At 42.5% G+C, this 21,493-nt stretch overlaps 1 long non-coding RNA gene across 2 annotated transcripts in view; it reads right to left on the bottom strand.

Annotated features, from left to right (window-relative positions):
* The window catches only part of LOC137324556 (uncharacterized), a 262,292-nt gene that overhangs the window by 30,293 nt on the left and 210,506 nt on the right, over positions 1–21,493 (bottom strand). The window lies entirely within an intron of this gene.

The raw sequence follows: 21,493 nt of genomic DNA, 5'->3' as shown, positions 1-21,493 counted from the left end.
CGAATTGAAAGTATTAGTCAGAAAGACCAAAAGGGCGGCTGGTGTATAAAATGGAGATGGAGTGGCGTTCTGAGATTGTTGCTGAGGTGCATTGTTGGAGCAGACTAGAAGGAACTTTACTCTACATTTGGAACAGATATTCTCGACCTGGTAGTGTTTGATGCCAGCACTTGGAAAATGTTCAACTCCGCAGTACAGTTATTCTTTTCACTTTGATAAACACACACATTCACTCCACAAAATTTTAGATGGGGAAGGGAGAAATTTACACTTTGCAACAGCTGTATGGTAACTGATATTTATATTGAGAAATGCAAATAATTCACATCAGTGCTAAGAATAGCAAAAAATGTATATTAATATATACCCATCATTGAAAGAAGTACAGCCGGACTTGTGCACAAAACCTAGGCTGACACTTCAGTTCAGTACTGAGGGAGTGCTGCACTGTCAGATGAGATGTAAACTGAGGCGTTTGCCCTCTCAGGTGGACGTAAAAGATCCCATGGCATTATTTTGATGAAGAGCATGGAAGTTCTCCTGCTCTCTCGGCCAATATTTATCCCTCAACCAACGTCACTGAAAAAACAGATTATCTAGTGATTATCACATTGCTGTTTGTGGGACATTGCTGTTTGTGGGACCTCACTGTGTGCAAATTGGCTGCTGCATTTCCTTTATTACAACAGTGACTACACTTAAAAAAATAGTACTTCATTGGTTGTAGAGTGCTTTGGGACATCCTGAGGTCATGAAAGGTGCTAAATAAATGCAAGTCTTTCTTTTTTTTCTCCACAGATGTTGACTGACCTGTGTGTTTCCAGTATTTTCTGTTTTGGCCGGCACTTTGCCCAGAGCTGTTCCCGCTCCACCGCCATAACTTTGCCAGAAGTGCGGCAGAAAGCCTGTTTACATGCAGCCCGGTTGTTATAAATTGGATAGCCTGGCGGTGAAGGATAGAATACTAAAGCCCGGTCTTCAGTTGCTTCCAAGCCTTTATTCACAGAGATCTACACCACAACCTCCACACCCTAGATAAGCTCTCATATAAATGGATACAAGAGAGTCCCTGGTTGATATGCACCACCTGAATACAATTAACACTAATTGATATAAATCACATGGATACTTGTATGGTATGGTCCTACCTCATATCGACTGTCACGATTTCATCACTTGTTTAAAGAAAGTTATGATTTCAGTTCTGTTTCATCTGTGTCAACCTGCCTCATTATTATATGGAATTTTGTGTTGTTTGAATGGCACTTTTATTCTGCTACTCAATACCTTTCAAGAGACTTCAAAAAGATTTGTGTTTGATGGAATTGCCAGGAAGTGAGAATACATTTTGAAGAAGAAAATTACCATTTTAAAGGTTGAAAAACAGCAATGGTGCGTGTGCAAGGGAAAGTGTGTCAGTCAATGATTTTAATGAAGTTCCATTCAATGAAAATGAAGACAAGCAAAAACAAACAACTACACAGTGATTTTGTCATTTTCTCAGTGTGTTCAAATACAATTGATTACCATTAATTAATATTTACAGAAGTGAAAACTATTATGTATTTTAAATATTTTCTTGCTTTGTTTTAAACATTGTGGCTGACGCATGTGAATTTTTCCAACTTTGTTTTTCAACCCTATACATGAATAGCGATCTAAGGGAAGATCAAACCTATTAAATGAGAGGAAAGCCCCTTTAACTTTTGCATGCCATCAATACCTGTGTAAGAAAGAAGGCTTCACAAATAAATTTCATCTGCACTCTCCCCTTAAACTAGGTGACAAAACGTGATATCATCGATGCTTCCCTTAATTTTTGGGTTCGCACTGAAAATTTAGAATCAAACATGTCAAGAAATTGTCAGTGAATAGATTGCTGTTCACCTAACATGCAAAAAATAAAAACCAAAATATAAATTCTCCATATTCAAACATTTGGAAGTTTTGTCAATCTGAATAAATATGTATCACAAGATTAGATTAGAGAAAGTTGCAAAGATAATATATAATGTAGTATTTTTTACCTTGTATCCTTTTCTAAAGTTAATTTTGACTATTGTGAGATATTTATCCTGGATAATAAATCAGTTTCCTGATGAGTCCCATAATCAGGTGTTAAACCAATTTACGGTACAAATGTCTGGGTGATAAAGGGTTAAGATTCTAAACCATTCATTGTTTGTCATGGGGGGTGGTGTGTAAATACTTGAAAGAATCTAAGCCTACATTTTAAAACTTTCAATTTAAGCACAGTACATAGCAAATACTCAATCTGACAGGCTATGCCGATACTCAGTCAAATGGGGCATGTTGAGAATGTAGTCTAGCAGCAGTCACTTTGATGGAAGTTCTGTGCCACACCAAATTTGTTTGCAAAAATCTGAAGTTTCTTTAAAGTTACAACATGACAAATTGTACAAACTTCTTCATGCAATGTACTGTTTATTACATTTGTGGGAACTAAATTCAAGTATGTTACTGTATTGACAGGGGAAGAGCACCAACAGCCCCAAGAGAGACTAACTAACTTTGGAAAGCTTAGTAGCCAGCCTGATAGGGTCACTGCGCTTGTGAAGGGTATCAGCAGTCTCATGAATGGTGATGGTGTTATCACAGAAGGGACCAAGATCATCCACAACTGGTGGTGTCCTTGCGGACAGTACTGATGGCAACCTCAGAAAATATAGCAGCCTTGGCAATGTGGCTGGCAATGACCATGTTTGTTGGGAGACAGTAGTGCCCTGAACATAGTAGTAGCCTTGGGAATCGTGGCAATAGCCTCTGACATTCAGGGGACAGTACATGGTAACTAATTAACACATGGATTTATAGTTTATGTAAATCTATTAAATGTTGCACATTTAATTTCCTCATCCGGATAGAGTTGGGTCTTTTCAGAATGGACTGATCTCTATTGGAGGAACAGGAGTACTATTTATGGCTCAATACCTGCAGCTGGGATGGGGATATTGTAATTCTTTTAAAGTCAAAGATTAGCTCTGATGAGTTTTGTATCAATTATGTATTTTTTATTGGTTATTTCCAGTTTTGCTGTAAATTATAATTTTCTATCTAAAACTTGGTCAAACGAACCTTCAATCTATTAGGACCAGTAGCTGTTATGACAATTGTGAGTAAATTAGAAAATGAATGCATGTAATATTGCTTCAGTAATCATTGGAAATGAAAATCAGGAGAGATGTATAACAGGCGGCTGACTCGATTTCGCCCATTTTACACTATCAGCCAAAGTCAAAATTACCCCCACTGAATTTGAAAGGGAAAAGATTGCCAAATTTTTCTCTTTAATAAATTATTACTTCTACCTCCAGGAGAATGACCCTCTTTTAATCAGTTTAGCAGAAAACAGTTGAAAGTACTGTTGTCGCTATAAGCTGTTTTTACATTGAGTTCAGCGGAGTGTTCGTGCCATCGGCTCACACCGCATGGGTCTCACAAAGCTGGCGGTAACTCCAAAGTAAAGTTTCTTGATTCACTAAAGCCAGCCACCAGAAACAGTTAAAAAAAATGGCCTTCTTATCACCTGACCTTAGCAAATTTGACACGTTTATTCTCGGGCTGCACAAGACCTATGAGTTGGGAGCCAATGGCACTAGTGCCCAGCTAAATCCAATCCAAGAACAGCTTTATTTACTAATGGTAGATCCTGTTCCGATACATATCTAACACCTGCATTGCAAAGGTTGTTCACCAGATTAATTGCTGGTGTCATTCTGGATTTGCACAAATGATAAATAGGAATTTGAAAGCCAATTATGCAGCATTCTTAGATTTGCAGTGGTTCCTTTTTCATCCTGATTTGTTCCTTTTCAAATCCGAATCAAGGAAAGATTTTCTCTATGCACAACATGTGATAAAATCATAAGAAAATTTACCCCCTAATCATCTGACTTCATTAACAATTACTCTTATTTTTCTACACTCTGGTTTACATTTTGTTACAAGTCATATCAAGTACAAATAGATCTTCTCACTCATATTGATGGGAAACTAATGCAGTCACTGTTATCAAATTAGCACCAATCGAGGAGCCTTGCAACATCATGAAAAACTGCCGAGCTGCATTCACCAGCATTTCCAGACAAACACCGGTTAATAATTGTAGAAATCAATGGTCGTTCTCAACAATCCTCATCATTGAGTGAAATATTAGGATGTACAATTTTATTATAATTTACAGCCTGTGTACAAAGCCTTTACATAAGGATAGACTTCAGTTTAATTTGGATTACAAAGCTTTTTTTTGATTGTTAAATTTGCAAAAAAACCTCTGATACAGGAACATTCACCAGCAATTTTTTAAAATTTCCTTCCAACAAAATAGATTTGCATTAGACTTTGCCTCACGGTTTCATGCATAAAAATTGCTAATTACTCACAGCAAACATAAATGTCCGGCTCATTAGTTTTATTCAGGATTTCAATAGCAGTTATTAATTTATCCATTACTGATCTTTGGACTGATCGTTTATACATATTTTTGAGCAATTAGGGTTGCAGAGTTCCCATCATTTTAATTTCAGTTGGTCACAAGCAATTGAACTGCACTTGGCGGAGGTGCTACTTTACAAGCAGCAAACCATGAAAGGAAATGGAAGCTATCACAAGGTTATAGGGTAAATTTTCGCCTTCACCGCATGGGCGGTAATCTGGTGGAACAGATCACCCGTTCGTTATAGAGCCCGCCTCATTTTTATTCCATTGAGTTCAGGTGGGTGATCTGCTCCACCAGATTACCGCCATGCGGTGAGGTTGAAAATTTGCCCCCACGTGTTCAAAAAAAATTGGGAATACACTTAAAAAGAAGTAATACTGCACTTAGTGCAAACTCAAAGCTCAAGGCTTTAGTCTGCTCAGTAATCTCCTGGGTTGCCCTGCTATTTTTACATTGATGTGTACCCAAAATCAGCTTGTAACAGCACAAAGGTGGCCTCTTGATGGCTTCCCATTTCTGTCTTACTACACCTTAGATTTATGACTAGTGCTACATGACTAATGTGTTTTAGAGAAGGAAACCTGCTGTCCTTTTCTGGTCTGGCCTATATGTGACTCCAGTCCCACACCAACTCTTAACTGCATTCTGAAGTGACCTAGCAAGCCTCACAATTATATTAACCCACTACCAGCGGTTCAAGGAGAAAGGCCACCAACTTCTCAGGGCAACTAGAGATGAACAATAAATGCCAGCCTTGCCAGCGATGCCCACATCCCGAGAATGAATTAAAAAAATTCTTTACAGAACCTCTTCAATTAAGAATAGTTCAAATTGCGTTGGTTGCTTTTATTTTGGAATTGTCCCTAATTTTACTGCCACCTGTTTAAAAGTCACAATTGTCACTTGTATTTTCTGGTTTTAAATCTTTCCCAATGTTGGGAAGCTGAAGCAAAAACTGCATTGCTGACTGGTATGGGAATGGTTGGGGGGTGGGGGTGCTGAAAACTCAACTTCATGGCCAAAAGAAATGTGTGGTGATGACCCACGATGGCCACCTACTATTGAAACCCGTTTACATTCGTTGTTTTAAAATTTTTAGCAAACATGGCATGTTTGGTACATTTTCACCGCATGGGTGGTAATCTAATGGAGTGGATCACCCGCCCATTATAGAACCTGTCCGATTTTCATTCCGTTGATTTCCACTAGATTACCATCCATGCGGTGAAGAGAAAAATGTACCGCAATGAATTTTGTATCTCTCACAGAAAGGTTACCTTCCTTAAGGTAAATCCTCAGTGAACTCCAAAAAACAAGTTTCACAAAAGTTTTCTGTTGCAGCAAAAGTCCAATCTTCAACTGTCACGGCTGCAAGATTTCACTTGGAGCATCTTTCTCTCATGAATTTAACCATGAATATTCATTGCTCATTTAGCAGAGTGAATCACAGTATTGAAAAGTTTATAACAAGTATTAGCTCAACGTGGCAATCGCAGCATAATAAAACCTTGCCCTGCTTTTCCAGAATATTAATTATGCTCTCCCTGCATTTCTACTTAAAAATTCTACTTACTGTTGATGCAATTGTGATAACTTTGAACTCCATCCAAAATCCAATCAGAACTCAAATATATTCAAAGAAAATACCTCATTTTGTTGTTTGGACATCAGTTAAAAGGATCTGGATTTAGTTCTTTTTTTAACATATATGATCTCAATGAACTAATAACGTGAACTAACCTAGACACACATTATTAAAATGTAGTATTGTACATTATTTAAGTTATTCCTCTCGCCAGCTCCCCATTTTTAATTTACATTGTTTTCTGTTCCAATCTCCAAAGCCATTTTCCAAGCAACGCAGGCAGATGGAAGACTTGTTTCCAGCTCTCTGCTAATTCCAATCTTGAGCTGACCACTAAGTATAGACATAGCGAGATGTGGTCTCCAATTTTCCCTCCATCCTCGAACCCTGATGGTACAGCTGAGATCTAAATGCTGAAGCATTGGGACCTGTGGGCACTGACCCATATTCTAACAAATTGAGTCACAGTGACTTCAGCACCAATGTTTTTTTTTTAACTTAAACTATAACATTTTTGGAATTTACACTGCAGAGGTTACACAGGTTGAGGGGTGTCTAGTAATAAAGTTGTCCCAGTCTCTGCTCTTGAATAAATTATAAAAATGAAGGATTGAAGAGAAGTTAATTCTGTGCTTTGTGTACCTACACTTACTTAAATAAAATCATTCACCTGCAGATCGGAACCCAGAAAAACAAGGAAAGTTACAACCTTAACCAATATAAAGTGTGAAAAACTGAGACCTTTATTAGAAAATGGCATAACAGGTGGGAAAAGCACAAACAGTGTATGAGAAGGGTTTGAAAAATGTTCCTTTGCCAGAATTCCTTTAAGGAGAAAAGTTATAACTAACCTGAACCATTGTTGAAGAGTAAATGGAAAAGCTGGTGTGGGATTATGACAGGGAACAGCTGGAGCAAGAGGTAAAAAGAATTCTGGGAAAAGCTAGAACTTTAATCAGGATTCTTATTAGTTAGAACTGCCAATTTTATGCAACCATTTGCAGCTTCTTTTAACTAGAAATAGACTAAGACCCATAAATTGAACTGCCCCCGAAATGGGGCCTGATCCCAGTGTAGCATATGCAGTGTGCACCTAATGAGGCCAGCGGTGGGACCATGGAAAATTGGTCCATTAGCCTCAATTGTTTATTACAGGCGTGCTGCAGGAATCAGTCCAAGCCACAGAGGCAGCTCGCTGGTCCCGGGAGGCACCAAGATCGGCCAGATCTGACACCAACTGAGGTTATTAGTCCACAGGGAGGTGGAGGTGGGGGGGCGGGGGTGGTAAGGCAATCTGGAATTTTTTTTTTAAATTTCAAAATATACTTTATTTCATAAAATTTAAAGATACACACAGTTCAATGTAAATATCACAATTACAATTCAAAACAATACAATACAGATTGTACACACTACAATTCCATTATTACAATACAAAACAGTACATACCTTCGAATACATTCTGTACAATACAAGATGGGATGGCCTTATATGGTGGCCTTTCCCCATCAAGCCTTTGCGTAGACCGCACTTCGCTTCAGTGTGTCCCGCAGCATGTACTCCTGGTCCTTGGAGTGTGCCAGTCGGCAACACTCAGTCATGGACAGCTTCTTCAGCTGGAAGACCAGTATGGTTTGGGTGGACCAAAGGGCCTCTCTCATCGAGATGATGGTCTTTCAGCAGCAGTTAATATCTGTCTTGGTGTGCGCCCCAGGAAACTGCCCGTAGAGCACAGCGTCCTGTGTTACCGAGCTGTTGGGGATGAACCAGGACAGATACCAACGCATCTCTCTCCACACCTCTGCGCGAAGGGGCAGTCCATCAGGAGGTGGACGACGGTCTTGTCCCTGCTGCAGCCTCGAGGGCAGCTTGCGGTGGCGTTGAGATTCCATGCGTGCAGGAAAGACCACACTGGAAGGGCCTTTCTCATCACCATCCAGGCTACATCCTGGTGCTTGTTGGTCAGTTCCAGTGACGAGACATTCTGCCAAATGGCTTCAACTGTCCAGTCGGGGGACTGCCCAATTGGATCCACCCTCTCCTTTCCCTGCAGGACCCCCAGAACGTTCCGTGCTGACTACCTTGTGGTTGAAGGAGTTCCTCTTCAAGAACTTTTCCACCTGGGACGGGTGGTGGGGTACGGTCCAGTTGGATGGGACGTCCTGCATCTGCTCAGCCAGCGTGGCCGGACCCAACCTTCTTGGTGTGGTGGACAGTAGAAACTCAGCATGTAGTGACACTTGGTGTTTGTATACCGGGGCTCTACATGCACCCTGAGGCAGCCACACACAAAGGTGGCCATTAGGATCATGGTGGCATTGGAGATGCCCTTCCCCCCTTTCCCTGTAGACGCGGACTACCTTGGACCTCCAGACAAAGTGGAAGATGGCTTGGGTGACTGTGATGGCGGAGCGGCGGGGAATGGGCCAGACCTGGGCCACGTAGAGCAACACTGCGGGCACCTCACAACTTATCACCAGATTCCTGCCGGCCATGGAGAGGGAACGCCCACCCCCCACCAACCCCCACCACCACCACATACCAAGCTTCTGTTTGGCCTTGGCGACCCAATCCTCCCAGTTCTTGGTGTAGGCCTGGGGCCCCCCGAACCAGATCCCCAGCACCTTCAGGTAGTCAGACTGGACGGTGAAGGGGACAAAGGATCGGGTCTCCCACCTGCCAATGAACGTGGCCTCGCTCTTGCTACGGTTCACTTTGGCCCCCGAGGCCAGCTCGAACTGGTCGCAGATGCCCGTCAATCTGTGGACCGACTGCTGATCAGAGCAAAAGACAATGATGTCGTCAATGCACAGGGAGGCCTTAACCTGTGAGCCTCTGCTGCCTGGGATCGTCACCCCCCCTCCCCCCACCGTAATACCTGTGTCCTTCCTGATGGATGTGGCAAACGGCTCGATACAACACACGAACAAGACCGTAGAGAGATGTCAGCCCTGCCTGACTCTAGATCTGATCAGAAAGCTATCCGACTCCCACCTGTTGATTAGGACTGTGCTATGGATGTTCACGTAGAGCAATCGGATCCAATCGCGGAGTCCCTCCCGACACCCCATTTAGGTGGGCACGTCCATCATGTACGTGTGGAATATTCTGTCGAAGGCCTTCTCCTGGTCCAAGCTGATAAGGCAGGTGTTCACTCTCCGGTCCTGCGTGTCCCTGAGTAGCGCAAGGCTTTCAGAGATCTTCCTGTTGGGTACAACACAGGTCTGATCGGGGTGGATCACCAACTCCAGAACAGACTTGAGCCTGTTGGCGATGACCTTAGATAGAATCTTGTAGTCGGCATTTAGCAAGGAAATGGACCAGCGACCCACGGATTTAGCGGGGAACTGGGAGCAGCACTCCTGATCCTCCCTACTTCACAATAAGGTCAGTAAAAAAAAAATTTAAACTTACCTTTCCGGTGGCAGCCTCCACTGGTTTGGCTGCCCAGCGCCTGAAGAAACTGACCGCACATGCTGTGCTCATGCACAATTCAATTTTGAGGGGGCCTCAAACAGACGTTGGGGCTTCTATTTGCATATGGAAAAGGTCGAACAACTATTTCAGGTGAACACACTGAATACCTATGGACGAGCCTTTACCAACATGGTGGGCAGCGTACCTCTTGTGCGGAATGAGTGTACGCACGCCACCCGCTATGTTGGACCTGTACACCTGCAAAACGGGCATGGCGGATCCATTTTCTAAGCCTAAATGTCTGTAGAAAAATTTAAGTGCCAATATTGTCATCGGTTTTGTATGCTTTTTTCTATAATGATCACATTTTCCTATTTTAATCATCCAGGACAAAGCAGCCCACTTGATTGGCACCCCATCCACCACCCTAAACATTCACTCCCTTCACCACTGGCGCACAGTGGCTGCAGTGTGTACCATCCACAGGATGCACTGCAGCAACTCGCCAAGGCTTCTTCAACAGCACCTCCCAAACCCGCAACCTCCACCACCTAGAAGGACAAGAGCAGCAGGTGCATGGGAACAACACCACCTGCACGTTCCCCTCCAAGTCACACACCATCCCGACTCGGAAATATATCGCTGTTCCTTCATCGTCGCTGGGTCAAAATCCTGGAACTCCCTTCCTAACAGCATTGTGGGAGAACCTTCACCACACGGACTGCAGTGGTTCAAGAAGGTGGCTCACCACCACCTTCTCAAGGGCAACTAGGGATGGGCAATAAATGCCGGCCTCGCCAGCGATGCCCACATCCCATGAACTAATATAAAAAAAAATGAGTCCCTTTAAATTCTAATAATTTTCCTCACACCTATTAATTTGTAGGTGTGAGACCCATACACTGAGCTCAGGGTTCATTCAATGAAGATTTATTAAGTTATTGAGGTGACACTGAATGCATAATAGGATAACATTACTGGATATAGTCCAATGTGGAACTTGGCTTGTTTGGCAACTTGTTGAAATCTGCCATGGATATCAGATACAGAAGGATCAGTCCCATGCCATAATCCATCCGTGACTGACAGCATCGGCAAGTAAAGAGCTCCCCAGTGTCACTTTTGAAGGTGACTCAGCCTTTAGTTTTTGTTCTGTCACCAGGACTATTTCTTCTTTACTTTGCGCCACTGCTTCCCCCCTCCCTCCCACCCCCCCGCCAACAGAAAGAAATCAGGAATTTTCTCATTGAAGAACTACAGGCAGAAAACCACAACCTGTGGCTGTTGCCCATCATGCTAGAGCACCAGCATGTAGTCCCACTTAAAATTACAATCACATAAAAGGCCACATCAAGTAATACTGGACCCATTCTACAATCATTATAAACGTGTGCATCAATGATGATACAACAAATGATCTCATGCACCATGGCACAGGAATCATCTCTATATATCTCGATACGGAGAAATACTGGATAAACTTATAAATTGTAATTTACATGTTCTTCTGCTGTGCTTTGTGTTACTGCCATCATTTTCACACTGCAATATGTGTGAATGGTTGGGAGGGTTTGAGACTAATAGAACCTGCTCCTTGTTTTCTTTTCCCAACATCGTTAATTTAGTTAGCATCAAATGTCGAGTGCTAAAAAGACTTGCATTTATATAGCGCCTTTCACGACCTCAGGATGTCCCAAAGCGGTTTACAGCCAACAAAGTGAAGTCACTGCTGTAATGCTAAGGCCATGAAATTCTTCGGAGCTGATCCCGATCCTAATTTCATTGGAGTAGCAGAAGCAGTAGGAAAGTAAATATTGCAATGGCACTAGGTATATTTAGGCTGGGAAATTCCTTGCAGCTGTTCCCGCTGCGTTGGCATTACATTGCCGAAAGTGCGTATGTAAGCAGGATTTCCGCTGCACTTCTGGCAATGTAATGCCAACGCAGCGGGAACAGCTGCAAGGAATTTCCCAGCCTAAATATACCTAGTGCCATTGCAATATTTACTTTCCTACTGCTTCTGCTACTCCAATGAAATTAGGATGACCCAGGGTTTATTAGCGTTTTCACATCCTTTTTTATATTAGATATTTTAGAATTTGTAACAGTCCGTTTTAACGGGTGTGTGTCACTCAGTTGATCGCTCCACCCTAATCCTTTCTGTGACTGAATGTTGCTAAGATCTGCTGCCTACTGCAGGCCCACAGATAGCACCGTGTTACAAATGTACGGGGATAAAGATTCTGTCCAGATGTGTTATAAATACAGAAAGAGCAAGAGGACAACTAAGGGAAGAGTAGGGCCTATTTGAAACCAAAAAAGTAACCTGTGTGTGGAGGCGGAAGACATGAGTATTGTTTTTCTAATGAATACTTTACGTCCGTCTTCACAAAAGAGGGGGACTATTGTTAAGGAGGATGAGTGTGAAATATTGGATGGGATAGTGAGAGAGGATGTATTAAGGGGCTTAGCATCTTTGAAAGTAGATAAATCGCCAGGCTCGGATGAAATGTAACCCAGGCTGTTAAGAGAAGCAAGGGAGGAAATAATGGAGGCTCTGACCATCATTTTCCAATCCTCCCTGGCTACAGGTGTGGTGCCGGAGGATTGGAGGGCTGCTATTTGTACCATTGTTTACAAAGGGAGAAAGGGATAGACTGAGTAATTACAGGTCATTCAGCCTAACCTCGGTGGTGGGCAAATTATTGGAAAAAATTCTGAGGGATAGTATTAATCGTCATTTAGAAAGGCACAGATTAATCAAGGACAGCCAGCATGGATTTGTTAAGGGAAGGTCGTGTCTGACTAACCTGATAGAATTTTTTGAGGAGGTAACAAGGACGGTCGATGAGGGTAGTGCATTTGATGTAGCCTACGTGGATTTTAGTAAGGCTTTTGACAAGGTCCCAAATGGCAGACTGGTCAGAAAAGTAAAAGCCCATGGGATCCAAGGGAAAGTGGTAAGTTGGATCCAGAATTGGCTCAGTGGCAGGAAGCAAAGGGTAATGGTCGATGGGTGTTTTTGTGACTGGAAGGCTGTTTACAGTGGGGTTCCGCAAGGCTCAGTACTAGGTCCCTTGCTTTTTATCGTATATATTGATTTAGACCTGAATGTGGGGGGCTTGATCAAGAAGTTTGCAGATGATACAAAAATTAGCCGTGTGGTTGATAGTGAGGAGGAAAGCTATAGACTGCAGGAAGATATCAATGGACTGGTCAGGTGGGCAGAAAAGTGGCAAATGGAATTCAATCTGGATAAGTGTGAGGTAATGCATTTGGGGAGGGCAAACAAGGCAAGGGAATACATAATAAATGGTAGGATACTGAGAAGTGTAGAGAAACAGAGGGACCTCGGAGTGCATGTCTACAGATTCCTGAAGGTAGCAGGACAGGTAGATAAGGTGGTTAAGAAGGCATTCGGGATACTTTTCCTTTATTAGCCAAGGCAAAGAATATAAGAGCAGGGAGGTTATGCTAGAACTGTATAAAACACTAGTTAAGCCACAGCTAGAGTACAGCATACAGTTCTGGTCACCACATTACAGGAAAATGTGATTGCACTGGAGAGGGTAGAGAGGAGATTTATGAGGATGTTGCCAGGACTGGAGAATTTTAGCTCTGAGGAAAGATTGGATAGGCTGGGGTTGTTTTCTTTGGATCAGAGGAGGCTGAGGGGAGATTTAATTGAGGTGTATAAAATTATGAGGGGCCTAGATAGAGTGGATAGGAAGGACCTGTTTCCCTTAGCAGAAAGGTCAAAAAACAGGGGGCATAGATTTAATGTGATTGGTAGATGGATTTGAGGGGAGCTGAGGAGAATTTTTTTCACCCAGTGGGTGGCGGGGGTCTGGAACTCACTAACTGAAAGGGTGGTACAGGCAGAAACCCTCATCACATTTAAAAAGTATTTGGATATGCACTTGAAGTGCAACAACCTACAAGGCTACGGACCAAGAGCTGGAAAGTGGGATTAGGCTGGATGGCTCTTTTTCGGCCGGCACTGACACGATGGGCTGAATAGTCTCCTTCTGTGTTGAAATTTCGATGATTCTATTGTATGACAATGATGAATTAATCCTCGCCCTGTGCAGGTAGCTCTGTAACAGTCTCAGGGGCCTTTCTTCAATTATTTAGAGTTCACAGATGTTGTGGCAGATGAGCTAAGCAGATAAAGCGTTGACAATATTTTCTTATGCTGGCCTCGGTCTCTTAAGATAGGCACACAAACTAATTTGCATACACATTGGAGATGTAAAATTAACTTTTATGTAAATTTGTCAAAAGTCCTATTTCCCTTCTCCCCCAATTTACTTAATTTTACTTTTTACATTATTTAAACTTGTAAATGTAAGTCTTACCTTACAATCCACTCTTATGCAAGGAATTAATAAGTAATTAATAGCTACTGCTGATTTGTATTCAAGTCCTTTAATTGATGTTATTTAAAAGTCGACTGCCACACTATTACAACCTCAGGACGTCCCAAAGCGCTTTACAAACCGAAAATATAATAAAGAATAGTCAGCATGGATTTCAAAAGGGGAGGTCATGCTTGATCAACCTTATTGAATTCTTTGAAGAAGTTACAGAAAGGGTAGACAAGGTTAATGCAATAGATGTAATATTTTTAGATTTTCAAAAGGCCTTCGATAGGGTACCTCATAGCAGACTCATGATTAAGGTCAGAATATGTGGATTCAGGGGACAAGGAGCAGAACGGATAGCAAGCTGGCTACAAAACAGAAAACAAAGAGTAGGGGTTAAAGGAAGTTACTCAGACTGGCAAAAGGGGAATGGTGTTCCACAAGGATCAGTGCTGGGACCACAGTTGTTCACCATTTACATAAACAATTTGGACTCGGAAAGTGGAAGTACAATTTCAAAATTTGCGGACGACGCCAAACTGACGGTATAGTGAATACCGAGGAGGACTGCAACAAAATACGGAAAGACATTAACAAACTTGCAGAATGGGCATGTAATTGGCAAATGAATTTCAATATAGATAAGTGTGAGGTATTACGTTTTGGTAGGAAGTATAAGGGGGCCACATTCTGCTTAGATAATAAGAGTCTAAATGGGGTAGAGGAGCAGAGGGATCTGGGGGGTACAGATACACAAATCACTAAAAGTAGCAATGCAGGTTAATAAGGCCATAAATTGTAAAGCAGGGAAGTTATGTTAAAATTGTATAGAATCTTGGTTAGACCACACTTGGAGTACTGTGAACAGTACTGGTCTCCATATTATAAAAAGGATATAGAGGCATTGGAGAAGGTGCAAAAAAAATTTACTCGGATGATACCACAACTGAGAGGTTACACCTATCAGGAAAGATTGAGCAGGCTAGGTCTCTCTAGAAAAGAGAAGACTGAGGGGTGACCAGATAGAGTTCTTTAAGATTATGAAAGGGTTTGTTAAGGTAGTCATAGAGAAGATGTTTCCGCTTGCGGGGGAGACCAAAACTATAGGCCATAAATATAAGATTGTCACTAATAAATCCAATAGGGAATTCAGGAGAACCTTCTTTACCCAGAGAGTGGTTAGAATGTGGAACTCGCTACTACAAGGGGTAATTGAGGCAACTAGCATAGATGCATTTAAGGGGAAGCCAGATATTCAAGGACTAGAAGAATGCTGATAGGGTTAGATGAAGTAGGGAGGGAGGAGGCTCATGTGGAGCATAAACACCAGCATGGACCTGTTGGGCTGAATGGCCTGTTTCTGTGCTGTACATTCTATGTAATGCTATGTACATCTAGATATTACTTGTAGCCCCGTGCTGCTGCAATTAGGTGTGAAATTTGATGTGTACTTGTGCTCCACTATAAAGTGAAATGTGAAGTTCCTTGCCTGATTGTTTGGAATGATTTGTGAAATATTGCCTCATCAATAATATTGATTATTTTTGCTTTTTTAGACATTTCTAATGTTCTATTTAAAGCTTTCTTTTTAACCTGACTTTATGGGCGTGAAATTGAATATCTGGCAGGTGGGTAGTTAAAATCTCCCAGATTAATTACGCCCTGGAAAGGATTGCACCATTCCAAATTCCAATCTTCTCCACTGAGCAGGCACTGTGGACACCCGCCCAAAGCTGACGGGATTCTTCTTTACATATGATGCCGGGAAGAAGAAGAGGGCATAAAGGTTATGTTTTTTTCTTTCCCTTGCAGGACGAGGAGCAGGGGTACTCCTCCGGGCCCACGAGAAAACCTTAGGCCTCCTGTGCACTGGACTCCCTCCTCCCCCTCCCCATCCCTTCCTGAACGTGAGACCCCCCCCATGAGGTGGCCCAGAATGTCTATCTCGCCAAGTACCTTACGTCAGTGGGTGGCCTCTAGGCCGGGCGATTTTCCATTGCTTTAGGGCAGGATGTCAGCTGGTAGTATTTAAGTGAGGCTTGAGAGTTAAAATAGTCCCGGCCTGATTTCTGCCCAGGGGGTAACACCCGTTTACTCCGCACTTCTGGCAGAGCGAGGGCAGTTCTGATGTAATCTCCAGCCATGTCTTCTAGGTTGTTCAAATACCTGTGGCCGGATAAAGTAGAATTCAGGTGAATTGTTTCTTCACCCATGTATAAGGAGATTGATCCCATACATCTGTCTCCCTTCCAGTTTACAATGCCCTTTTTTTATTGATACATTCACTTATACATTTAATTACTCCTTCATTTTCACCTTCCATCCTTTGCAAATCTTTAAGTATTTGCACCAACAGGAAGAAGGAAAATAGGATACAATACTATTTTGGGTCTTAAGGGGAGAAATTCATATCCTCTACCAATCTGTGGTCTTCTATTGTTTTAATGCCAGTGTGAACCAGTTCAATATAAATAGCTGTAAGTTCAACCTAACCAAAAGCCCTTTCATTCATTCATAATGAATGCTTGACTCCTTAATTGATTTTATTGACATTTGCGCTATTTTACTTTACACCTCTATTGTTGTCACATTGAGAACTCACCCACAGGTAAACTTTCGAGTGAATGTCACGATCAAGATCCAAATTTAAATCCCAGCAGTGATTCTAGTGATTGGCACTGTACCTGTCTATTTTTTCCCCTAATGCAGCATTGCAACACTGGCCAAAGATGTTGCAATATAATATTTTCCAGTAAATAGCAGAGTAATAAAATACAGCTGAGCAGCCAAATCTCTGATGCGGGATGTGATATCAACACTCTATATATGGCTGTAAAAGCATTCTGCGATTTTACCACATATGCAACTATGGCTACACACATTTTTTTAAATGTCCAACTATGTGCATATAATCAGATTTCAGATTGATAGCAGACAGCACAACAGCACAGATGGGATTTTGTATTTTTAATTAACTAGCATGTCCGCATATACGAGGGTGTTTGGATGAGTTACGTTTCATCTTCAGCTGTTAGTACTGTGACCTGTGCCGTTCATTAAGCAAGTGAACTGCTTCTTATCGTTGTAAAGGTTTATATTAACATGCACAAAACCACCATAACTCAAGCGAACTATCTAATGGATCATTCATTCTCTAAAATTCTTTGAATGCTGGAATTGTGCCTTCAAAACTGAGAACTTAGGTTACAGTCTCCAATCTAGTGAAGATAGTCAGTAATACATGATACCCTCTTTATGACTGTCAGTGGCCCTTAGAGAAAAGCCCGTTACAACATCATTAGAAGGGCTTGGTAAAACCAAGAACTCCTTAGAGCTCAGAAAGAGTTTTCAACATCTGTCTCAGCCACTATGTGGTTAGCCCATCTGCTTAATCTGTCTTTGCCTCAGGCCCCCGTCAACATTTTAACCCCTCTGACTGTGTTCCAGTTATTCAGCAAACTGTAGTTTTAAGGTCATAATAATTGAAAAACCTTACAAAACTTGGATCCCTTACTGTTACTAATGGCAATGAGTAAACCGGGAAAAAGCTTCCAAGCAAAGGGGTCTCAATAGGGTTAATACAAAACAAGTAATTAAACCTAAGTTTGTGGGATGTAATTAGGAAATACTTAACCTCGAAGCAAAAAGATAAAGCTTTGAAAAGAGGATGATAACAGATGTAAAAATAAAATAATTATTTATCATGAGGCAGCTGAAGCACTAAAAATGTGGAAGTAAAAACCAATAAACAAGTAACTGGCAGGAAGGATTATCATAATATTGATTGATAAACGAAAGTGTTTTTAATCTAACACTAGTCGACCTTCTGTTGCATTGCGCATGTGGTGTCAAGGCCAGGTCAAACAGGATTAGAGGGCGGGGACATAATGGAACCAAGTGGGAGAGAGGAGAAGAGGCAGATGGGAGGGGGGGGAGAAAGGAGAGGGGGAAGGGAACTGGGGGCAAGAAGAGAAGAGGAAGTAGTGGAGGGAGAGGTGAGAAGAAGAGATTGGGTTAGAGTAAAGAAGAGAGGGTTGGGTTTAGAGTAGAGGATGAAGGAAAGGAGAGAGGAGAGGTGAAGGGCAGAAAAAAGTGAGGTGGAGAGGAGGCAGAAGAGAGGAGGGGTGATGAGTTGGGGAAGGGAAAATAGAAAGTGAGAAGAGAGAGTGAGACGAGGAGGGGGATGAGATGAGGAAAAAAGGATGGGGAGGAGGAGGGTCCTGTGAGAGGAGGAGAGGATAGTAGAAGATGCCAGAGAGGAGATGAGAGGGTTAAGGAGAAGAGAGAGTGGAGAGGGTGGAGGCCAGAAAACAAGAGAGTGCGAGGATGGAGCAGGGTGTCTGGGGATGAGGAGGAGGGAGAGGAGAGGATAGGCGATCAGACAAGATGTGAAGGGGAGAAGTGGACGGACAAAGGAAAGGAGGAAAGAGGAAAAATGAGGAGATGAATGCCAAGAGGGAGGGGGTCGATGGAGAAAGGAGGGGAGAGTGGAAAAAGAGGATAGAAGGGTAAGGAGGAGAAAGAAGAATGAGGAGGAGAAGGGAAAGGGAAAGGAGCAAAGGGGAAAGGGAGCGGAAGAGTGGTTAATAGAAGAAGTGTTGAAAAGGAAAGGTGAGGAGAGGTGGAAGAGAGGATGGGTAGAGGGAGAAAAAGAGTTAAATGGGTCAAGGTGATGGGGTGACAGGGAAAGGTTAAGGAGGATGGGGTGAGAGGGAGGGGGGAAAGCAGAGAGGGAGCGAGATGGGAATATGGTGAAGATTGTAGAGGGGTATGAGGGATGGCATGAAATGGAAAGATGAGTGGTGAGGAGGGGAGGAGAGGAAAGGTGGGAGAGGGAAGGAGAGGAGAGGAATGGAGGAGATGAGGACAATGAGAGAGGGGGGGAAGGGACATGAAGACAAGGGGGTATCGGTAGAAGTGGGAAGGAGAAAAGAGGTAGGGACAGGGACGCAAAAAGTGGAAACGGGGCAGGGGAGGAAAGGAGAAAGGGAAAGGAAGGTGGAGAGGGGAAGAGGAGGAAAAGTTAGGAGAGGGGAGGGGAGCAAAGGCTGCAGTTGGAGATGAGAGGGGGACAGGATGGAACGATGAGGGAGAAAGATGGTACGGGGAATATAGGAGAGGGAAGGGCATTAGAGGTGGAAAGAGGGGGAGAGGAAAAGTGGAATTTAGAAGAGGAGGGAGGGGGAGGGCACTTGGAGAGGAGAGGGGTAAACGTTGGAGAGAGGAGGGAGGAGGGAAGAGAAAGGGAGAGGTGTAGGAGGAGGACAGGGAGAAAATGGAAAAGGGGAGAGGAGGAGAAAGGGAATGAGGAAGAGGAGGAGAGAGCAAGGAGAAGGGTAGGAGAGCGAATGGGGAAGAGGAGGGAAAAATAAGGAAAAGGGATGAAGGGGATGGGGAGAGAGAGAGGGAGCTTTTAGTGATTTGCAGACCTGAACACCCAAACCCCTTTGCTTCTCAATAGTTCCTAGTCTCTCGTGGTTAAGAAAATATTCCAATTTGTCTTTCTTGGATTCAAAGAAGATTACCTCAAACTTCCTCACATTGAACTCCATCTGCCACAGTTTTGCCCACTCATTTCGTCTGTCTATGTACTTTTGTAACTTCCTGGTCCTATCTACACAATTCACTATGCCTTCTAATTTAGTGTCATCTGCAAACTTGGATATACAGCTCTTTATTTCTTCATCCAAGTCATTTATATATATGGCGAAAAGACCCAGTACAAATCCCAGGGGAACACCACTTGTCACATCCCGCCAATCAGAGTCCCCTTATCCCTACTCTCTGCCTCCTACTCCCAACCAATCAACAACCTATGTCTGGGGGAGAACAAGGGAGAGAAGAAAGGGGGAGGATTGGGGGAGGGAAGAGAAAGCGGAGAGATGGAGCCGCAGGTGCTTTTCAACTTATTCCTCACCTAATGTTTTCAATTTTTTTAGGTAAACCTTTTTTGCAATTTTTAAAATTATCTCTTTTTTTTACAAATTTTTGTGAGAATATTTTTTCCTCTTCCTTTGTTTTTAAAGGTTCTTTATCTATTTAAGGTGTCCCTATGAAATAATATGTCAAAAGCAAAGAAGTCATGATGAACCTTCATAAAACACTGGTGCGACCACAACTGGAGTATTGCGTCCAGTTCTGGGCACCGCACTTTAGGAAAGATGTGAAGGCCTTAGAGAGGGTGCAGAAGAGATTTACTAGAATGGTTCCAGAGATGAGGGACTTTAGTTATGTGGATAGACTGAAGAAGCTGGGGTTGTTCTCCTTGGAACAGAGAAGGTTGAGAGGAGATTTGATAGAGGTATTCAAAATCATGAAGGGTCTAGACAGAGTAGATAGAGAGAAACTGTTCCCATTGGCAGTTGGTTAAGAACCAGAGGACATAGACCTACGTTGATTGGCAAAAGAACCAAAGGTGGTTAGGATCGTGAATGCACTGCTGGGGATTGGGGGGGTGGTGGTGGAAGTAGAGTCAATCGTGGCTTTCAAAAGGGAACTGGCTAAGTACTTGAAAGGAAAAAATTTGCAGGGCTTCGGGGATAGGACGGGGGAGTGGGACTAGCTGGATTGCTCTTGCATAAAGCCGGCATGGACTCGATGGGCTGAATGGCTTCCTTCGGTGCTGTAACCGTTCTATGATTCTATGATAACATCATGTTTAGAGCACCACCCAAAGGTGCAATACTTTTGGAAGGTTGCCACCATGTGCTGTTTTTAGTATATAATAAATATCAGGTTTATAAGCAACAAAGTACTGCAGATGATGATTATGTGTGGAATGAAAAGGTGGATGTAATTAATCTAATGGATACCTGGTTAAAACTCGAGGATTTATTGGAATGGACAGAGAAAAATAAACAGAGGGAGAGGGAGCAATAAAATAAAAGGAACAGGAAAAGAAAATCGGACAGAGTGCAAAATGGGAATGACGATTTGCCTATTTTGCACTACCATCCAAGATGAATTTATGCCCCTTTAAATTGAAAGTATCATGTTTCAGAAATGCTGGTTTTTAAAACTGTGTGGCTCAAAGTGGGGAAGAAAATTCTGTTAAAAGATATTACAGAGAAAAATATCAAACAAAAATTATAATTATAAAGGAATATATCAGTAAAAGTGGAAAATAAATATATAGGTGTTTTGGGGTTATTACACTAGATATTCCTGTGGGTTCAGTGTTGCCAGCCACTCCTGTAAACAGACCACACATCCTTTATGATCCAGAGTGCACATTTTTCTAGGTAAATTATCGTATGACGTGGAGAACCCTTACTCTATACTCCAACTACCGGACTGTATCATGTGTCACCACATGAAGTCTCCTCTCTGGCGGACTGGATAAAGACAGATGAACCAACAATACACAGTTTAACATTGTGACATACATATTACCCTACACTCCTCAATATATAAAACAACAAAGATGTAACTCATTTTCTCTCTAAATGTGGACCCTAAAAATTACGACCACTAACTTAACTCGATCTAACGTAGCTCTCTGGCTAAGCCGACCCACATTTCTAAAACACAGTCAGCCTTTTACCTGTTGGCTGCAAGATTCACGTTTACTGGTTGCTCCCTGGCCCAAAACTGCCTGTGGGCTGTCAAAATAATTCTGTAACATGAAGTCTCTGCCCACTGTGCTATCGATCAAAGGGTGTTCCAGCC

This window comes from Heptranchias perlo, chromosome 8, assembly GCF_035084215.1.
Source record: "Heptranchias perlo isolate sHepPer1 chromosome 8, sHepPer1.hap1, whole genome shotgun sequence".
NCBI classification, from domain to species: domain Eukaryota; kingdom Metazoa; phylum Chordata; class Chondrichthyes; order Hexanchiformes; family Hexanchidae; genus Heptranchias; species Heptranchias perlo.
Note: the sequence above shows the minus strand (reverse complement) of the source record. Positions and strands in the feature narration are given on the sequence as shown.